The following is a 22,890-nucleotide window of genomic DNA, read 5'->3' on the forward strand; positions in this document are numbered from 1 at the left end:
CCTTGTTCCTCTTCACCTCCGCTGCCCACCCCACCTCAACCCACCGACCAAAAGGTACCGACCCTGCCGTCTGGCAACGTTTCCCTGGAGTAGTGATGGCTACTCGACGCTCGTCGGTCGCGAGTGCTCGAGCAAATCGGCTCTTTTTATCCTTTAACCCTCTGCGGTTTGAATGTCGACATTTTGGCGAGATGAGGCATTGATATTTGAAATACTTTGTTGCAAACGAACGATTTCATTAGTCAGGCGGCAAGAGATCAGTGTATAGTTTCCTTCTTTTCTATTGTTTAAGAGTTCGATGTATAATTCAGCTTCGTATGCCGCAAGTTTTGTGTACTTTAACGAGTCTGCGCCCGCAGGGTTAACCATCTGCGGACGAATGTCGATATTTTGGCGAGATCAAATTTCCATATTGAGAAGAGTAAGCCGCGGACAAATGATTTAATTACTCGAACAGCAAGAGATCAGTGTATAATTTCCTTTCTTTCTATTATTTAAGCAATCGATATATAATTTAACTTGATCTGCTGAACATTTAGTATATTTCAAAGAATCTTCGTCCGCAGGGTTAACGTTCTGTGGTCTGAATGTCGACATTTTGGCGAAATGAAATTTTGATATTTGGAATACTATCTTGTAAACGAATGATTTCATTACTTGAACGGCAAGAGATCAGTGTATAGTTTCGTTGTTTTCTATTGTTTAAACGTTCGATGTATAATTCAGCTTCGTATGCTGCAAGTTTTGTGTACTTTAACGAGTCTTCGTCCGTAGGGTTAACCCTCTGCGGTCTTAATGAATTTTTCCTATTCCTAGTGGTGTGGTCCGAATAAAATTTGTACTTTTATCAATTTGTTATATACCTAAGAACTTTGTCTCAGTTTTAAACAAGTAATTTTAATAAAAACACACAAACTCTAAAACTGTACAACGATGTACAGTGATCTCGTTAATACGACAATCGCTGTTTGGCGTGCAGAAATAATTAAACTAACTATAATTCTTGAATTTAACATCTATTTCGAGCCACACTCGACGTTGGACCGCAAAGGGTTAACACGTTAAATGCCCTGTCGGTCAGCGATGGTCAACGCTTCTGAGTTGCTTGAAGAAAATTACAATATGCAAGATGACTGCTGTCGATTAAAAATATTTAATAACATAAATAAGTTAACAACAGTGTGATGTAAGAATTCTGATGCCAAATAATTAATAATCGTTCAAGATTCTCGTGGCGCTTACTGTGTAACAGAGTAACGCTGTTCAGTGCTGCGTGTACCATACAAAGGGTGTTAATTCAAACTAGAGCACCTAAACTATTTCCACTGTTATTGATAGTAAGGAAAAATGACTAAATAGGGTGTACATGGTTTTAAGGCGTGCATCTGATGGTGATAAAAGAAATCCTGCGATGGTCATCCTATTTAATCATTTTTTCTTACTTTCAATAATGGCGGGAATCATTTAGGTGCTCGAGTTGAAATTAATATCCTGTACGCTACATGCCAATTTTTCTAAAAAAATATTTTTAAGACACGCGGCGACGAATAGCGGTATGCGTTATAAAACAGGTGGAGCGTAAAGAAATGAAATTGAAATATATGAAAGTTAACGAAAACTTAAATAGAACTTAACATTTTATTTAATACTCTTTATAAGGAAAATATAACTGAAATTTACGGTGGCATGGGACGTATTAACAATGGAACTACTAAGCAAGTAAAATTGAGCCATTTCAAAATGCTTATTTTGCAAATATTTAAATTATAAATCACTTTTGCGACAAATTGTAAAATAAATTTATGTATTTGTGTACATCTTATTGTTCTAATTTTTATGGAGAATTAGAAATAAGTCACTTGAATTGCTTGGTAGTGTTAGCGTTAACATGTTAACTGGTGCGAGAATTTTTCATTTCGATTTGACATCAGTTCTTTGTTGTAATTAATAACTGTGATTGATGACTGTATAGTATATTAGTATTTCTTGTTTGGAATAATATTTTCAACGAAAAATGCTGAAGTGATGTTATCCAAGATGATTTCATTGAGCCGGGATTGCAATCGCTATTGGTACTGGAAGATTTATTAAGGAATCTTTAGACATTGATTATTATTAGTCTTTGCTAAATTGTTCAATAACTGCTGGTATATAATGTGTTAACTGCCGCAGTAGGTTTGTCATATTACACAAAATATTTATTCATCTCCTGTTTCTTTCATGCGTGACTTGCAATGTTGAAACTTCATATACCTATCGATTACACTGTAACGTTTGATCATTGAAATTATGGGTAATTTTCTATGTATGCTTTAGCGGTAATTTAAAATTCATTGGTCTGAGAAACCGACTGCAGCATTTAAAGGTTAGCACGTTGACTGCCACGAGAATCGTTAGCGTTTTGTATTCAAATTAAAGTTATTTTGTTAACTTTTAGGAAGACAACATTTTTAATGGTATTATTTATTTTTTCGTAACCAAGACAAATCGTATTCGAATTAGTTATTAATTGTTTGGTACCACAGTCCATAAGTTACATTATTATTTATTTACGCCATTAAACATTTTTATTCGACATCAGTCAACAATTTTTTTTTATTGTCATTCAGAAATTTTAGAAGTACATTTTTCAAGAGTTATACTTTTAATGTATGCCTGTCGATTTTTTTATACGTCACCCCAAACTGCATTTTCATTAATAACACATTAGCAGCACTTGTAGTCTACATCATTTTAAGTTTTATAACTTCATACCTAACTGCAGCTAACGTATTTTTTAGTCATTTTCATATCTCTAGCTGATTGTCGTTATGATAATGTTACGTCATTTCATAATTACAATAAGTTATGTGTACCACGGCTGTACATGCATACGTACACAACTCGTTACATGACTATTATTATTCAGTTTAATATCACGGTAATTTTACATTTTAAATTATTATTAATTTCTTTTTACTATATCGTAAAAAATTCATATTAAATTGTATTTTTATTTTGAATCTTTCTTTAACTTTAATATTATTTTATTCACAGATCTTCGATTTCTTCAATTTGCATTTGTAATATTCAATTTTAACAAATTTTGAACAATAAATCTTTGCAAGTAGGACGTTATTAATCGATATTTCCAAAGTTGTTAATTTAACAAGCATATCTATATTTATGTATAAACTGAGTATGCAAAGAATAATAAAAAGTTTTTAGTACAATCGTAAAGAGAATTATTCATTGTATAAGTTTAAATCTAAAATATGCAATAAAACTTTTAAGTATGAAACTTATATGGTTGCGCATGCCTATGAAAGATAATATGTCTGCACATGGTTCACTGTTTCTACTAAATTTTCTCGACCGTGTTATACCTTATTTATCGAGAGGAAACTTCCGAGGTATATCAGAGAGTTATCATAGCAATCCACCCTATTCTAAGTACTCAAGTGTTTTTATTGGATTGTACGATTATTACAACTTCTTGGTGCTGTAATTGAAGGTTCTTCATTCCAGTCATTCGCTATTGATTTAACTGTTAGGAAACTTTACGATAGCTATATATTTAATAGTAAATAACAGTAAAATTATATGAAGAACGTGTAATGACTTAACATTATAACACATTTTCAACATGACATAACACTAACGTTATATTCAAATTTGTCCATTTCAATAAAACATTGTTAGGAATAGTTTACATATTTTTATAGTAACATGCGAACAAAAGTACATCAATAAGAATGTTTATAAGTGCAACAAAAAAGACATCGTACTAAGGGTTAAACGTATGTACAGTAATTTGACCCTTTGCGAACGAAGATTCTTTAAAATATACAAAACGTTCAGCAGATAAAGCTAAATTATATATCGGTTGCTTAAATAATTTTAAAAAAGTGAAACTACATACTGATCTCCTGCTATTTGACTAATTAATTCATTTGTTTGTGACTTAGTACTCTGAATATGAAAATTTGATCTCGCCGAGACGTCGATATTCGTCCGCAAAGGGTTAGAAGGTATAACCACTTTCATTTTATGTAACTTTTATAGTTATATATAATAAATTTTTATCTAAAACGTTCACTAAAGACCGTCTCGATAAGCTTAGTCCCATTACTACCGTCAAACCCAAGCAGGACCTTGCAGTTTGCAATCAACGATCTTATTCTCCTCCCGTCTCTCCCCTTTCTCCATCCGTCCGCTTACCCGCGGTCCTATCGTCGTAACTATTTTTGCGCGCAGTTTCCTTCATCCTTTTTGAACCTTACTTTCGATTCTTGATGGGGAAACAAGCGTGGAAAAAAGAAAGGATCACCGGTGCATAATGCACACTTTGATCGTGGTGACCGCTTCACCCTTATGTGCGTACCCGGGCACCTATTTCCACTTTAACGTAAAAATTGATTATGTTCTGGTTGGAATATTTGAACATCTTTTTAGATATTACTTCCTTGGGCATTTTTGAAGTGGGACACGTTTAATAAATAAAGATTCTGGTATGAGATAATAGTTTACAGAGTTTAAACGAAATATATGCTCTACTCACGATCGGGTACCCAGGCACCAATTTCCACTTTAACGTGAAAATTGATTATGTTCTGGTTGGAATATTTGTAAATCCTTTTAGATATTATTTCCTCGGATATTTTTGAGTTGAGACGTATTTAATAAATAAAGATTCTGGTAAAGAATAAAAATTTAGAGAGTTCAAATTAAACGTATGTTCTACTCACGAACAGGTATCCGGGTGCAGTGCGTTACTGACGTGAACCCAGCCGGCCTGTGGTTTAAAAGTGAAGAAGGGCAAGGGGAGACGTCCAACTTGCGGCGCTCAACCCGATAATAATGACAGAATTAGTTTCGACACGTGTTTGTTACTGACTGAGTCTCCTTGCCCCTCTTTATTTTTGAGCCGCAAGCCGACTGGCTCACGTCAATAACGCATGTGCCCATTTCCACTTTAAAGTGGAAAGTGATTATGTTCTGGTTAGAATATTTGAAAATCCTTTTAGATACTCTTTCTTTGTTCATTTTTCAGTTGACACACGTGTAATAAATAAAGATTCTTGTAAAAAATGAAAAGTTAAAGAATTTAAAGGAAACATATCCTCTACTAACGAGTACCTATTGGACGAATGATAATGACGAAAGTCGAATATTGATAAACAAAAAAGTTGCTTTTTGCTAATTAACATATTAATTATTTATTTACATATAAATGAATTTTGTATTATATAAATTACATTTAGTTATTGGACTAATAACCTACATTTATTACATCTTGTAATCGTTTGCACGCGCTCGTCGCATATTAACTTGTTACCATTTTGGCAACATTTACGTGGTTTTCTTCGTTTTTCTATGGAACCAGCCACTTCCTCAATACATATAACATATCCACGCAAAGTGGACTCTTCTCCTCAAAAGATGTTATCACTTCCCATAAGTGTCTATCCAGTTCATCTTGTGTGAGATAATCACTTAAGAGAATAAGTATATCGGTGCTCGAGCAAACTTCGATCTCCTATCGAGTGCAATGTCGTGAGCATAAGAATCATTTCAACTCGTTTAGATTTAAATTATCATGTTTTGGTTGAACTTGCTTTTATCAACCCCTTCTCCTGTAATATCGTGCCAGACTCGTGATGAACATTTACAATCGAATTCGACAGATCTATATAAATGTTATTTATCTATTTTCAATATAAATGAAACATTAATTGTCACCATTAGAATAAACATAGCACAGAACAAGTACCAAATTCTTTTCTTTTTCTACTAAATTGTTAATGATAAAGTAGTTTCATGAAACCCAGTTGTGAAAGGAATCATAGGATAAAGCGTTAAGTTTTTATTATTTTTAATTTAACTATTTCTCAACGTTTTGCAATAAACTATTTTCAGTGTTCTTTTAGTCGCAGACTGTTTATTTTTGTTCTCGTAGCAAAACAACGATATCGAGATAGTGGCGAATCTTTATATCGGGTTTCATTGAGTAATGTCCAGTGCCGGCACGTAGGCATACTTCTCGTTACAAAAAAAAAATGATATATTGCATGCGCTGTCGCAATTCAAATTACACAATTGTCCTGCATTCCTTATTGTCTTTCGTGTTTTGTAATTTGCGTTGTGTAATAGTATTGCATATAAATATATTGAAATCAAAATGCGAGAGATTAGGGAAATGAATTATGTATCTGCAAAATGAATGAAATTTGAAATTGAAATACGTTATCAGTCGTTTTGCGAGTTTAAACAGAAATTATATAACTAAATGGGTAGTCTTATCTACCTCTTTTGAATTTCCTTTTACTTGGATTATTAATTTTCTGTGCTCTGGTTTTTAATTGAGATAATCAAACCAGTTTTTCTGTAAGAACTATGTCTATCTATATCCACAGTTATATATAAATATATAACATACAAAACATTCAACTACACATACATGTTATCGAAAGTTTAGTTGATACGTAAAAATTCAGTTTTTTAATCAAACGATTCTTAACAGTACTAATTAAACTTTAAAAATTCATTATTTAAAAGCACTAAAAAATAAAATAAATATTTAATTTAAAATCAGAATATGTTAATAGTCCACATTTGTGTGAAGAGTATATGCAAATTCCGGGCATCCTACACTGTTTGTACACCTTAGGTATAAAATATGTAAGAATGATTCGTTTATCACAACAAAGAGCGACAAATCAGTGAATAATAGAAACGCAAATTAGGTAACAGAGGAATCAAAGTATGTTAACGTCTAATAAAATTAACCTCTTGACCTATAATTATCGCGTTATATAATAATAATAGGCAGCAATAGCAGAAACGTGGACCCGCGGTAACGTGCAGACGAATGTATCTATATACTGCATGTGCGCCAGCGCGTAAATAAGAATTTCGCTGCTCGATGACGTAAACGGGAACACGTGTTGAAGCATGTGGAACTTCCCAACAAACTTATATCTTTTACTTGCTATTTCTTCTCAAGTATATCAGTGTTAGAATCATCAGATATATCAAAATTACCTTTCTTGGAATTTTTTGTCTACGAGTTTTATAAAGATAAAAATACGTTTCTTGAATACTATGAAAAAAAACGTTAATTTGTGCATTCGCATATTAAACTGTAAATGAAGGAAATAAACTAAAATGTAAATAAATATCGATAAATGTATTATTATCATTTGTATGAAGGAAACAAACTAATCAATCTGGATGATAATTTACTTATAATTAATATAATCGTATTAAATATAAGTATATTCAATTTTAGCGTTTTCTAAATGTTATCATACAAATTATAAGTAATTTATAAATCATTAAGTTCTAGTATTAACTGATATATGATGACTTAAAATTATTTTTTCTCAATTGACTCTGTTTTGTATATTATACGTTATTCTTAGTTTATATGAAAGTATTTGTTAGATTATATTAAGTGATTTAGTAGATATTACTACAATACCTCTTGGTAAAAATAAATATACAAAAGAGCAGTAAAAATTGGGTTAAACAGTAATTAAATAAAGTAACGTTGAAAGTAAAAAATCGAGAATACTGCCGACCACAAAGGGTAAACAGCATTTTAATAAACGAAATGATACAGTCTTCGTCACGTAATTAAGTATTGGGCTGATGCAAAAACTTTTACATTTTTTGAAAATATCACTGGAATCGCTTTTTTTTAAAATCACAATCTTTTTTAAATGATGGAATAAATAAACTTATAGGAAAATGGGAGAGGGTAATAGAAACCAATGGAAATTATATAATAGATTAAGTCAATAAAAATATTTTAAAAACTCTTGTTTTTATTTCTTATAAAAAAACGTCGAAACTTCTGCATCAACCGAGTATATATCGTATATTAAACGCGTGTTACTCTTTCTGATAAGATTGTATACAAGTTTGGTCCTCATCGTTCAATCCGAGGTTAATGGTAACTTCCTAGAATTTATATTCGTGTGTCATAATGTGGGCCATCAAATGGAACACCAGTTCCCTGAAAATGCTGCGTTTACGATCACTTGTTTTTAGAACGTTCGACTAGGACTTCCCGTGTGGTACCAAAATAAACAAACATCTGCAGGAGGTATACTTATTTTTTAGTCCGATGAATTACACACCCATTATCAGAATAGTATTTAAAATGTTCAATGTAATAGCAACATAGTTTTGAAATCCACTTGAGCTTTGTTCTTTTAATATTTAATGATATTTAATTAATAGTAAAACAACTTAACGAGAAGATAGTACGATTACTTCTATAGTTATTTATTTGTATTAACTGTTTATATTTCATAATAATGTTAGGAAAAATTTATAAAATAAAATTCTATTTTTGTAAATTAATTATTGATATGTGAATACATTAGATACAATGATATTATTCGACAAAATAATATTCATAGCGATTCACTTTTAAATCATTATTTTTTTCTTGTAATTGTTCTCGTATTAATATATTTCAACGGAATATAATACACTAGAATGAATAAAAGTTTACTGTAACTTTCAAAATTAGATATTCAGTTTCGTTCAGCTTGAAGATTGCAATTTTTCAATAAAATTCGAATAAATATATTAATGAGTTTTGTGAACGTTAATTTGGGACTATTTACTGTTACTATTTCTTAATCTTATTGTTTTCTTTCTTAATACAAATACTACTAAGTGTAGTTATTTATCTCTCACTTATTATATATACGCGAGTAATAAGTTATATTTATTTTGACGGAAGTGGTTAAAAAACATTATCAGCATACCGCTCTTATACAAAACCATCGTAAGGTTAGTATTAACATTTTTTTTATCGTTTTCGTCAAAATATTCTGAAGTTCCCTAACTTGAAGTACACATTTCCTGTCAATAGATCTTTTCGTGTATAAAATGTACAAAAAATAGATAACACAAGAAAAGTATGCGATCATAAGGAAGCAAGATAAGTAGTTACGTAAGACGGTCAGTACCATGAAAATGTCCAATTAAATTCACATAAAATTTGTAGATATTTTATGGTCTATGCGTGGTTTAGCAGTATCGTAACAGTGAAGTACCTTATTTCATTTCAATTCTTTCCAACATTTTACTGTCATTTTTAATATCAATGAATAAACCACATCCTATCAGTTTGATACAGTTCGAGAAAACCCAAAATCTTTGATGGCATCGACAGATATAGAAACGTATTTGCAAAAAAAATTCTGATTTGAATTTTTAAGAAGATTCTTTTTTGATAGATTTCTTCATTTAATTCATAATTTTTTTGAATATATTTAGTGAATTTTTCTAATATGTTTAGAAATGTAGAACACGTGGAGATATTTTCTTATTAGTCTATACTTTACCATTAAAACTAGATTATATGAACTTTTTCTTCGCATTTTCCTTATCAGGTTTGTTTGGTACAAATCATTTGCAAACTCATTAAGATGATTTGAAGTCTATCATTTTTAATTTGTCACAATTTTCGTCGAAATATTTCAAATCATATTTTACTCTTCTAATATTTAGATGGTGAATATTTCCCTTTCTTTAGCTATATATTTTAATCACGGTATTGATTAACTATCACATGATTGCATTAATGCTTATATCAACAACTAAGTACTCATTTTGAAACTTCCTTTTATGATATTTTCATTTGTTCTCGCGGAAGTTTGACAAAATTATGTTAGATTTCCATTTTTTCAATATTTTTACCTCAAATTCTTGCTTCGAAAATAGAGAAAATCACATAAAAATATTGTAGCGCCAAATTGGGGTAAGTGCAGACATTTTAGTTGCCAATTACTTTGCCTATTACTTTGTATCGATACTAACAAATAATACGAAGACGAAGAATTACTGGGAATCGAAGTTGAAATTAAACAATTAGTTAATTCATAATTAACACATTACATATTAAACATCTTTTTCCTAATCATGCTTACATAGTAACCATTCATCGCTTTTGCGTAAAATATTCTGAAGTTGCTCATGATTCTTTTGAAGTTCATAATCACTGTCACGTTAAATACTTATCTCCGAGGTGTGGGTTAGCTTTGTTGCAAGAATTACAATCCCTGATCAAAGAATTAGTGCCACCATAGTTTTTACGCCACTTTTTTCGCGGTAATCATAGTATTGATAGTACAAAAGGTAATTTAGCTCTCTGTGGACCGAATATGCATTGCACAAAGTTTAATATTAAATATCAAACTTTACAATTTTGCTGCAGTCAAATCTAGAGGCATCTCTAGAGTGCAAGGTGTTAGACCCAGAGTAAGCAAAAATATTAAGCCTGAATTAGACAATATCAACACCAGAACTACCAAAAAAATCAAAATGACACATTCCCCTATTTCTTCTTTTTACAATTATTGAAAAGATAACAAATGATTCTCTGAGAAACTACTACAGAAATTGATTTACCAATCGTCAAACTGAATAATATCAATAGAAATCTCAATATTACCCTTGTAGTATCTACAGAAGAATCTGAAAAAGTCAATTCGACTGTCCAGCAGTTCTAGTATTAAGATTTGTAAAACATTAAACAAATACAACAATGAACGTTCAAGAATATAGGGAGATTTCTAGTTGCCCAATCGTCGAACACTGACGTCTATCGATCCGCTGCCGGCAAGTAATGGGTTAACAGATTTCAATTTGGAAAACCGAGCAACGGAACGTGGACTGCCATTCGTGTGTCTCTGTTCGTGAAATCAGGCCAAGAATATTAATTTTCGTCTCGTACACCAGGAATAAGCTTAATCACGGTGACCGGCCCGAAAATGAAACGTGATCGAATTTCCGGCAACAAAGAGGTACACGTGATGCCCGGATACGGTGGCATCAGCCGGTTACATGCTTCAAGCACTTAACGAAATTAAAGCGATAGGAACGTGCTGGGTTTTGCGTGTGATATCTGACGGAGCGGTTACGTTCCGACTCACGTTGGTCACAATTGCGATCACACGACGCTCGGTCACGTGGGTCTGCACGGTTTGCGTATCGCCAGCCACCACGGCACGCCGAGATAAAGAAAAAGGAAAAGGACGAGGAAGAAGAAACGGCGACGGAGAATCGCGGAGATTTCTCAACTTCCTCGAATCCCGGTAATACATCTTGACATTTAAACGGGAGGGGATTGACTCGGTTGGAACAATTGTATTCGAGCTATAAGAACAACCCAGTTCTCAGGTCCTTTGATTGTTAGACATCAAGGAATGGTGATGTTATAGTTGGAATGTGTAGTATAATCGTTCTTTATTGTTTATTATCAACAGAAGTCGAAAATACACGTTGTTTTAATAAGAAATTTCGAAGTAGATATGTTTGAAGATTTAGTCGGTCTGAAGTAAATTTTTGGATTTCATAATTCACTTTTTCCTAAGAAAATTTGGTTAAAATTGAATAATATAAGAAGATGTTTTCGTAGCATACTGATTTGAAACTTTCCAACTCGTTTTCTAGAAAATTATGGTTTTCTAATCTACTTTATGTTTCTATTGCAGCAAAAGAATTAATAAAATTAATAAATTCTTATGAAATTAAAATATCTTAGTATGAAAAAATATTGAAAAATATATAATTTCATTAAAAAAAGATAAAGTTAATTTTCATAAGTTTTCTGCGCCTCCACATAGGAAAACTTCACTCGTAACAGATAATACCTTTCGGAACCGTTTAGCTTTTGCCTGATACATTTTTTAATATTACTAATAATTTCGAAAATATTATTAATATTCGTTTGTATCGATTAATATAGAACACCCTGTACATTAATTACACATCAATTTTGTATCATTCAATTATATACGTATCTTATATTATAAACAAACCATCAATGATTTCAATATCTGATTTTGAAGTTAATTTCATCCAAAAAATATATCAACATAATTTGATCTTTCATCCTTGTGCTTTGTATTAAAAAACAAAGCGCATATAATATAAGTGACTTGTGCGTGGTCTTGATAAACAAAAATATAAAGTAGATGTACACGTGGAACTTTTATAAAACAAAAATGTCGGAATCCTCATTAGCAATGTAAATACAATTATCAGAATCTTTTACAGGCACATAAGTGAGTACGTGACTCACTTTCACTCTGCTTGCTTGCAATTTTGATAAATGTTGCAGTGACGATAATTAATATCGATTATAGCTGCCCTGTTGAAACTGGTTAGAACGCATCCAATTTATACCTTCTGATGCAACAGATACCTACACGTGGCGTGCATAGTTTATGACACGTACAGCGTGCGCGTGTCTCTCGTACGAGTGATTCAACGTCACATGATGATTCACTGCAACAGCGATAAGTGCGAATATGATTTGAAACCATAATGAAAAAGAGATTGGGAACACTTCAGAAACAAGAATTATATTTTTCTTGCCAATTATGAAACTGTGATACACGCGCAATGTTCGTTTAGATTAATGGTATTATATTAATTATGCCAGAGAAGTCAAACAGAAGTCGCAAAGCAATGAGAATCGATTAACTTTACGTGTTCTTTAATTCAATTAACCTAAATTAATTAGGAAAATGAATAAGAGATTCGGATGTGATGATTTTAGTAATTAGAGGCAATCTATTTGGCTTGCAAAAATGTTTATTAGAATTTATGTGAAGATAATGAAGATTGTCTGATTAAATGTCAATTATGCGTATGATATATGTTATCGGTAAGATTGCTTCTCAATTATCTTTCTCTTAATGTTATGAAATAGAAAAGCAGCAACAGAATAAGCTTTTACAAAATTCGTAATTCATTTTGGATGATATTACATCGAATATCAATTAAAAGGAATGCGATTAAAGAATTTAATAAGAATCGTTTAGGATAATTATAGTGGAATAACTGTCAACAATTATAATAATAATCACCTTATAATTGCTAAAAATTTCAATATTTTATCTTATAATTATGCACATTTTAGAAAGTTCTGTAGAATATGTTTTTTAGAATACCTAATTCCGTAATGTATCAGCATTTGCATATTATTAAAATCTCAGAAAATCTGAGTAATTAATTAGCCAAACTACACGTGTACAACGATGCAACGATATTCCTCCAATTATTTCTCGAATTTTTTGCGATAAAATCTATCGCGTACGCGAATCTTAATAAGTTTTTGAGCAATTGAAGTTTGAACTCTGTTATAAGTTCAATCTGCATAAATCTCAATTTCAGTTGAAGCCAAATAAGCTGGAAACAATTCAAACGGCAGGAATTCGAGATTCATGAAGTTAAACCGAAAAATATTATAAAATATCAAATCTCGAAATTCTCAAGCTTAAGTATTTACCCAAAATAGAAATGCTAAAAACTTACAACTAAAAGGTTGTACATAAGAACCAGGCAACTCCATATTTTGTCAATATTGAGATTGTATTATATGCTCAAGAAAAAAATTATCCCACATTACGGTGCAAGAACCATGGGTTTCTAATAATTATCTTTCGTGTTATGGTCAAAATGGAATCATTTGGATATAGCATTAAACAATCCACAAGAAAGGAAGTACAATATATAAACTTCATACTTTTTAAAAATATTTTTGTAATTATAATAATGATTATTCTTCCTTCGTTATTTTCATATTTACACCATTCAAAACATTGATTAAACGTTTTGTTTACAAAAATATATTTCTATTGAAAGTACAGCAACAAAAAACAAAAAACTTTATTAATTTAAAGTTTGATTCAAGAACCAGGTGGCTCCAAAGCACATGTATTGTTATATAAGTATTGAAAATTGCAATTTTTTCTGCAATGTTTAAGGCATTTATAAAGAATATATTATCATTTTCTTAATTTTCTAATTACTTCTAAATAGTTCTTTCTCAGTCATCTAAAACTAATGGAAATGGAGATGACTAGTTTTGCATCTAACCCTTCAATTAGTGACCCAAGTCTGCGGACTGATGGACCCATAAATCCACGATACAGACTCCCCAGACATAGGAACCTAAATCTGAGGATCTTGAACCCGAGAATCGAGATCCTTGATCTTGGCTAGTAATCTTGGGACCGGGAGTCCTTGGGCATGGTTCACCGAGTGCAGGTATCTTCAGATTTGCTTCTCGACGCCTCTCATTGGAGCAGGTTGGAGGATCGAACGTTTTACATTGTATTGTATCTTCCCAATAATCTTTCAATATTACCAGTTTTAAGTTTTCTATATTATTATTACCATTATTATTATTACTATTATTGTTAATATTCTTATTATAAAATGTCAAAATTAGAAATATAATATTAATTTTATAGAATTATTAATTCGTAGTGCATTCTGCAATGCAACCTAGTGGAATTAAAAAAATCTGAACCGCATTTCAAAATAGTAGAAGTTCATTTTTTGACATCACCAAAAATATGATATATTGAAACGTCGGTTTATGGCTCGCTTAAACCTATCCGATAATGTTTAAAACAGCACAAAACCTTATCTCTAAGTTCATTTCCAACGACAGTGATATGCAAAAAAAGGCACGATTACAAGAAATGTGACAAGCAAGTTTAACTAATCGTATGGTAAAATATTACTAAAACTTGAAAACTTATTGAATTCATATAGGCATATTAAAGAATCTAATGTTTATAACCGCGAAAGCAATATTTGGGGCAATAAACAATTTGAATGATCATTCAGCTTTACCAAACATCGTATCAGAAATAAATTCATAATAATAAGTACATCCCGATATTGCACCGGAAGATTTTCAGAACATCCAGATATACATTTTCAGAAAGTCCAGATATACACATAAACATTTTTTCTGATAATATTTTACAAACGTTTTTTAATCAATTCAAATCTCTCAGCAATTATCTCAACAATCTTTACCAAAACCATTCATCATGCTTTTTACGCTTGTTCCCCTTATTCCACGATACTTTAGCTTTTCTTTTAATTAAAGAATTTGAAATGAATCGAAGAACTTTTGATACAATTAAAACACAGCAACGAACCTTTTTTAAATTAATTAATTTAACAAAAATCAATGACAAATAATTTCTCTGCGAGTTAGTTCCACAAAATATCGTCTTTATCTCATCAGAAAATGTTAAAATATTTCTAGTGAAAAACTTCCGAGTGCAAAGCGTTAAAAGTTGTTCGATTTCGACGCCAAAGCGGCCGAGTGTCCTCACTGCGCGCCGTGGACGCCTTGTCGCGTTACGGAAAGAGATCGGCGTACCCCGCGGATTGAAAATCTCGTTGACCTTCCCGTAAGTACCTATTCCAGCCCTCGTTGTCTTCCACGTGTAAATGTCGTCCACGTGCGAAACACGTATATATCGGCACACATTTTACAAGTCAGGGCTAAAATAAGTACTTAGGTGAAATCAGGCGTGGGCTTCGCCTTTCAGAACGTTCGGCCGTCGTTTGATCGATGTATAGGCCAGTAGAACGTGTGTGGTAAGTTTAGAGCGGAAATTATACAGGGTGATTCAGAAATGCATGCCCATACTTTGGGCGATGAACCTACACGTGAGAATAAGTGAAACAAGTGTTATAAATTCGTGTACTGTACACGATGTCCTATTTTAATTTATAAATGCATTATTTATTTAATACTACGTTCAACTAGAATTAGTTTACCACTAGAACGAATATGTGGATGTGTATCCTAATTGTCTATTTTTGGACCTCTAATTTTTAAGGTGTAGAATATAGTATTAATATAGTATAGAATTGCAGAATATATATAAAGTACTAATTGTACAATAAGTGGTTGTAAATATAACGTTGAAAATTATTTTAAATGGAATTTTTCTATTTTATGGGTCTTCGATGCAAATAGACTAACACTTGTTTGTGTGATCTGTTGCATCGATTGATGCAAAAAGAATTACATGATTAGATTTTAAAGTAAAAATAGATTGTATTTATAGATTAAGATCAGACAACCTATATATATTCTACATTATTAATACTACGACAATATTATATGTTTACCACTTATCCAATGTTTGTAAACAATATGCATCAAAGATATTCGAGGAATACCTGGTATTTTTCAAAGTGTAGGCTCATCAATTTTAAAGCGTCCAGTGTGTTCAGGCACGAAGCAGAAAGTGTGAACGTTTTCTTTAAAAATGTATAATTCCAAAAATAAGATATATAAGACATGTATTAATATTTTCAAGTGTGTATGTATAAACATGCATTTATAAATTATCCTACATACATATATAGTTTGCCGATTCCTTGCACAATTAACGAATAAATTCCGATAAGATCATATAGTAGTTCGATAAGGTTTGGCAATTAATATTTCTTGATAAGCTACCTCGGACGAACTGCACTTCCGGGAACAAGGATGAAGATCGTTCTTTTGCAAAAATGATTGCTATTACAAACTCTGACGAGTATAATTCATTAAACATTATTTTATTTTTATATGTAATATTAGAGCATGTTGTGAAATAAAATAATTGAGTAATTAACCGACAAATAATTGTTAAATATTAAAGACTAATAATTTTAGGTTATGTTGTGTTTTATGTATAATAAAGATGGTTTGCGATAATTTGTGAAAGTGAGTGTATTGTAAATTCAAGGATTTGTTAACAATAAGCTTTAAATTTACAGAATTTTGTAAAATGAGTGGTCACAAAGTACAGTAAAAAAATGTATAATTTAAACAAATGACAAAATTGTTATTAATAAATAAGACAATAGTGATGTTTCAGAAGATTGAAATTTGTAACAATTCGTATACTGAAAACTTTCTTTTAAATCACACGCCACCTGGCCAAATGAAATGAAATTGTCATTTTTCGATTAGTTATTACTGTTTAATTAAGTATTCTGAATAGATAAATTATTATTTTATAAATTTCCAGCGATTGCAACTAAAACTTGTAACTTGCAAAACTCGTTAATACGTCAAGCATTACGTTTAATGATGGATGAACATGCACCGCAAAAAATTATTGCTTAATAATGTCGTAATGCTTGATAAGTAATTAGAGCGTGCAGAATGGTTATTTGCAATAAGAAACCGATGCAAATGAAACACGTGCGCAACATCAGACGAAATAACGATGTTCGCTAATTGTCCATTTATTCAGTATTAAATTGATTTGCAACAATCTGCATACGCGATTCTAATGCAATGCCTATGTTCAAATAATAAACGAACACATGTGATATCTGCATTCCCGTTTTGTGTTACGAAAGAAATAAATAACGCAACGTGGTTTTATATGCACGCTTAATTTCTAAAAACACTATACTTAAATTCATAAAACATCGTCAACGAGTATTCATAAAATATTTTAAAATTTTGCTACAGTTGAAACAATTATGCAAATAATATATGGAAAATTGTGTTACAAAATTGATTCTGGAAACGAAGCTTTTGATCACATTCAAATATCAAATAAAAAATCGATACATTCAATGAACAATCAATGTTCAGTTATTGGATAAATAATACACAGATTCGTTCAAAAATATAAGTATATAACAGTAAACCATATCGCAATGTGACTTACCGGTTCGCAGGCTACGTGCACGAGCAACCAGCACAGCTCTCGAAATAAATTCACAGAGTTATGCCGTCTTCTCTGTTTCAGTTGTCAATCACTCTGATGTCTACGAAAAAGTCGATCAATCGCAGAAACGTACTGTCGCGCGAATCACCGTCGAAACGTTTTCGCTGATCGAATCTCGATAGCTTTAAGTCCGTATCAGCGGAATTTTATAAATGTCACTTGTCGCATGTAAACGCACGTGAATCGAAAGCGATCGTACGGTTTCGTGAAATTGCCTTTCTTCTTAACAGAACCACACGTTTCCAAGCATGTCAGTGTGCGAAGTTACAACCGCCTGAACAAAAGTGTTTACTTCCAGTCACGACGATTGGTCGCCGTGACGACTTGGAATGATGATCTAAATCCACCGGCGTCTGTACGTCAACTAACTGCGATCCGGTGCCGCCATGTTATCCCCCCTCGTGGTCGCGCGGAACATGGTCACGCGTGCGTAGATGCACGATTCTCGTTATACCCGCGTTCAACTTCGATATTACGACAATCCCGATAACAAAAGCCGCGGCACGTGTATCCCCACCTCGAATGGGATACCGTAAAAGATTCCGCGGGAAAACGAAGCGAAACGTGCTTCGTGGAATTTCTTTCTTGTTCTCTTCGCACCGTACACCACAGAGTCAGTACATAGCTGCGAGGTGGTAATAAAAGTATGTGTCATAATTTCGGAGTAAGTTTTCCGCTTTAACCCTCTGCAGGCCCATGTAACTTTAAAGTCGCATATTAGTATATTGGCATCTTGTTGATTTATTTCATTTTGCACTCGAAGTGGTCAATAAAATTAAGTAATCAGTTAACTTAAACTTTTATACGCTCAGGCGTGAAAGTTTAACGTCATTGTAACTTGAAAGTTACAAAATATATTCGTTTGATGAAATTATTGAAACTATTGAATACATTGTCAATTCGTAGCCATATGTGGATATTTATTAATTTTGTTCGGTAGTTCTAGTGTTAATTACTGTTTACACGTGATATCGATTCACGCGATGTGAATTTAGCGATATCGAATAAACTTTACTTTTTGTTTTCAGAGATGTTATTATTGTTATTTTTCTGTTAAGCTATGTGAAATAAATATGTGTTTTTAAAACATATACTAGCTGTTTTTTAAATATTCTGTTTTCTTTTGTATTGAGAAAGTATGTGATTTATAATCGCGTAAAATGAATCCTGTTCTATTGAATTTTTTAGTTGCAAAAATGCGAATGATTATGTACTTATAAGAAACTTTTTAAAATATATGAAAGCTTTGATCATGCGAAATTTGATAAAATTCTATACATTTTATAGTCTCCTAATTACAATACAGCTGAAATTTATAAATATAAATACTGTTATAAGCAATCTTAGAGAAAGTAGAATCTAATAAAATTTTATTCTTTCTAGGTCACAGGTCAAAAATAAAATAGAATTATAGTAAATTCTTTTAAACTTGATGTTTTAATGTTCCCTAAGGATTTTGAAGAGCTACAAATGCCAAGATAAATATTAAAATACCCGTATGGCGGTACGAATAAGTTTACAGTCTGAGAAAAACAAAAAGGGTCAAACTTTGGTAAATATAATCAACCGTCAAATGAAAGGAATTTAAGGCAACAAGCGTTTATTTAAATTTATATTAGACATTCAAATTTGATACATAAAATAGTTTTACACGGAGCTAAATTATATTAATTTAAACAATAAACCTGTAAGATAAAACAGAAACTAGTAAGTCTGTAACGACTTACGGCAATCGTTACTGGTCGATCTCATAAATCGTTATAAATGTCATCGAATGATTTCTAAATCAGACGCGAAATCTATGTCAAAGCGAGCAAAGGAATAGAGTTTCACCACGGACACGTGGTATGAAATAGTTACGGGTATTATAGTGAGATTTACTGTATAATTCCGATGACGCACGGAAAAGGCCGTTTAAGGCAGATGGATCTGTCGCTGTGCAGGCTTCCTTTTCTAAATGTAAATTATAGTCTGTTTTTTCGAAAGAAGTGCCCTAAGATGTATCAATGGCCAGAATAACTGCCCACTCTACCACAAATATTCTAAATTAATATCATTTACATGCTCCAACTGAAGTGGCCTATTGTGACTGTCGGTGTATCTTCTTTTAGGAAAACAGACTATAGCAATCAACTGTCGACAGGTTTTCCTGTTATTTCCGAGACGATCAACGTTAATACGCACCTGACCATACCACAAACCAGCTGTCTTTAAAAACCATGAACATTACCTACAATGTTCCTCAACCGTTACTTTTGCATACTTCATTTTATAGGTTGTATACTCATTATTATATGTTTTTATTTGTAATATATTATTCGTTTTGATAAGTTATTAACGTTATTAACCTTTTACATACAAAATTATTTTTTAATTTTAGATTTTCAATGAAACTGTTAATTCAAGTAATTTTAATAAATTGGTGACATTATTAACTTTTTATGGACATTATTAATCCTTTAAATAATTAAAAATAAATTGATAAACTAGTAAAATTATTAACTATTTTCAGACAAGAATTTTTTGAACTTCTAAAAACTTTTTGTATAAAAAACTCAATTATACATCGAAACTTTTGGTATTGTAAATATTGTAATAGCATTATGCTATAAATAGTTAAAATTCAAAACATATTATTGTTTTTTCCTTTTTAAAAGAATGTCTGAAACTCAGGATGAATAAAAAACAGTTTATTTGCAACCCATTATGAAGCAATAATAAGAAAATGATTCTTCCCTTAGATTTTCTTCCGACACATCGTATGTGTCTTTAGTTATTCTTAGAAACAACATTGAAGTGCTATATTCTTTTTACAATAGAATTTAAATGTTTTCTCTTTGACTGACGCGGCTAATAGTTCAGCCGAAAGATCTCACACGTTACGAAAAGTAAAATAGAAATTAAAATAACCATTTCCTTCTTGCTCTTCTCTTCCCCGTTTCATGGAAGATACCGGTGTTGCGTAACAAGAAATTTCATTGTGTCATTTGTGCGACTGGAGACAATGCTGTGGAACAATACGCGAGGAGGATATACAGAAATCTTAAGAAAGAGCCAATTTAGTTTCAATCAAATAACACATTTAGAATATTATCCTTCACTACAAAAGAATAAGTGTTACGTAAAACATTGAAATTTTTCGTGGCAGTCAACATATTAATCGAAATATTTCTAATTGTAAAACCCTTTTCTCATAACAGCCATCGCAAAACATTGGGACCTTTTAACCATTTAACTGTAATATTTAGTTTTAAAAATCTCGTGGGATATGTAATAAAATCAACTAAAAACGAACATATGCTTCGAACACAGGATAAATGGCACCTGATACGTATGTATATATTTTTTCTATTCTAACAAAATTATTGAGAATTATAAGTTCATTTGAAGAAATAAATAAATAATTGTTGAAACGTTAACTGGTTAAATGAATTCAGTGTGTTCCACAAAGGCAACAGGGGGAAGTGCATAATGGTTTTGGGTTGCGTGTAGCAAATTAAGGCAGGAACGAAAAAGAAACATTGGCGTCACAATCGGGAAGGAGAGAGAAGTTCAGAAAAAAGAAGGGGAAGGAAGTCGCACGTGTAGCCAACTTCCCCACTCTTGGCTGGTCTCTCGGTTGAAAGGAGCGTCCTTCACCAATCCTCCCAACCCTTCTAGTCCTCCGACCTCTTTCGGCCGTCACATTGTTCCCCTCTCCAACAAAGATCACGATGACCTGCAACCAATCAGGGTCGTTTGCAATGTCTCCACGTGGCTCCTATCGCGTAATCGATGCATATGCACACACCCAGCGCGTGCTAAACTGGCAATTTTCTGCATACATTGTTTAATTGGTTTAAAGCATTCTTAATTGGAATTCATTTTAATATCCTGTAACCGTGGTACACGTGTGAATCACACAAAAATTTGAAGTAATTGTGACAGATAATTTACTATCGAGTCAAATAGTAAAAACGCCTTGCTAGTTCATCTTATACTGATTTTGGTATAAAAAAAAATGTTATGAATTTATATTACAACTAGAAAGCTTAATAAGATGTAGATTTTTATTTTATGGGAAACTTGATATAAATATTAAGAAAGGAGGTAATGAAATTTCTATTTTACTTTAATTTACATAAATTAGACAATAAACGTGTACATGTTTAATAGTATAAAGAAATATTATGTTTTTTATTGTTATACTTATGGTACATTTTTTAAAATAAACTTTTAATCTCATGAATTATTATAGACATTTTTTCCTATACTTTTAATTAATTTCTTTCGTTATTCTAATATACAATTTTGAAGTTCATACAAATATCCTATGTGATAGCATTTTCTGTCTAGGACTCGGAGGATTTCTACTATCGTCGTGACATTTTAGTATCACGACTGATATTATCGACAAAACAAACATTAAACTTATTAGTATAAATAAAGTATACTGCATACTTCAATTGTACTATAAGTACTTAATATAACCACAGCCGCAAAGTAGAATGGACTTTGTATTCGATAGTCTGAAATACCGATCGTGTAAAAACTATACTGTTACGACCTTGCTTGTAGAAGATATATTAAGACATCTGCATTTTCGGCGAAACTTCTGAAAATCTGAAAAATCTAATGGGGTTGAAATTTTTCAATTAGCTTCATTTTACATAAAAACAATGTTTACGAGAGAGATTTTCGGCAATACGAAGGTTAAGATGCAAAATTTTACAAAAAAGTGTTTTATCATTTTAGTGTCACACTCTGTTATTTGTGTTCTAATTTGTAAATATACTGATAGTATTATTTTATATAGGAAAAACGTTTATGCGAATAATTTTTAATAATTCCATTGAAATATCTAGTCATCACCTCTTATCTGTGACACAAAGATCCTGAGAAAGAGAGAGTTTAAAGATATAACACGTTATAATGGATACGTTTGTATGCTAGTTTACCATATTTACTACTTGGTCAACTTCGATCATTTTGCTTGATGTAGTTTTCCTATTAACCATTCTCTAGGTGTAGAGGGCAGAGCAAAATTTCTGATTTTTCACACGGTCGATAATTCAGAACATATGACATCGAGTCTCGTAAGCTTTCAATTTCTATTTTATAGTGTATCATCTGTGACACCATAAAAAAGATATTTATAAATAATAATAAAAGTTTTTGAATTATTCGATATACAGTTTTATAGATTCATAAAAGTTTGACATACTCTTTTGCCAGTTCTCGTATTGAAAATTTTCAAAACAAGTATATCGTAAATTGAACTTTGAATCCTTTCCACGTGTACAATGATAAGACCATTTTATCGACTATAAGAACACTGCATTTTATACGGTAT

At 31.7% G+C, this 22,890-nt stretch overlaps 1 protein-coding gene and 1 long non-coding RNA gene across 3 annotated transcripts in view; one reads left to right on the forward strand and one right to left on the reverse strand.

Annotated features, from left to right (window-relative positions):
- The window catches only part of LOC116428578 (uncharacterized), a 38,379-nt gene extending 20,410 nt beyond the window's left edge, over positions 1-17,969 (reverse strand). The window contains exon 1 of the mRNA XM_031980369.2: positions 17,499-17,969. The gene's annotated coding sequence lies outside the window, so the exon portion shown is untranslated. The remainder of the gene's footprint in view (positions 1-17,498) is intronic.
- A 137-nt stretch (positions 17,970-18,106) lies between these two features.
- Positions 18,107-19,832, forward strand: LOC116428603 (uncharacterized). Of its 2 annotated transcripts, none has more exons than XR_004235286.2 (3): positions 18,107-18,202; positions 18,942-19,110; positions 19,670-19,832. It is a non-coding gene; the product is annotated as an uncharacterized LOC116428603 (long non-coding RNA). The 2 variants fall into 2 exon arrangements; XR_012998722.1 differs by having other exon boundaries at positions 18,191-18,222.
- The last annotated feature ends 3,058 nt before the right edge of the window (positions 19,833-22,890 follow it).

The sequence above is a fragment of the Nomia melanderi genome, chromosome 1 (genome assembly GCF_051020985.1).
Source record: "Nomia melanderi isolate GNS246 chromosome 1, iyNomMela1, whole genome shotgun sequence".
Taxonomy (NCBI): domain Eukaryota; kingdom Metazoa; phylum Arthropoda; class Insecta; order Hymenoptera; family Halictidae; genus Nomia; species Nomia melanderi.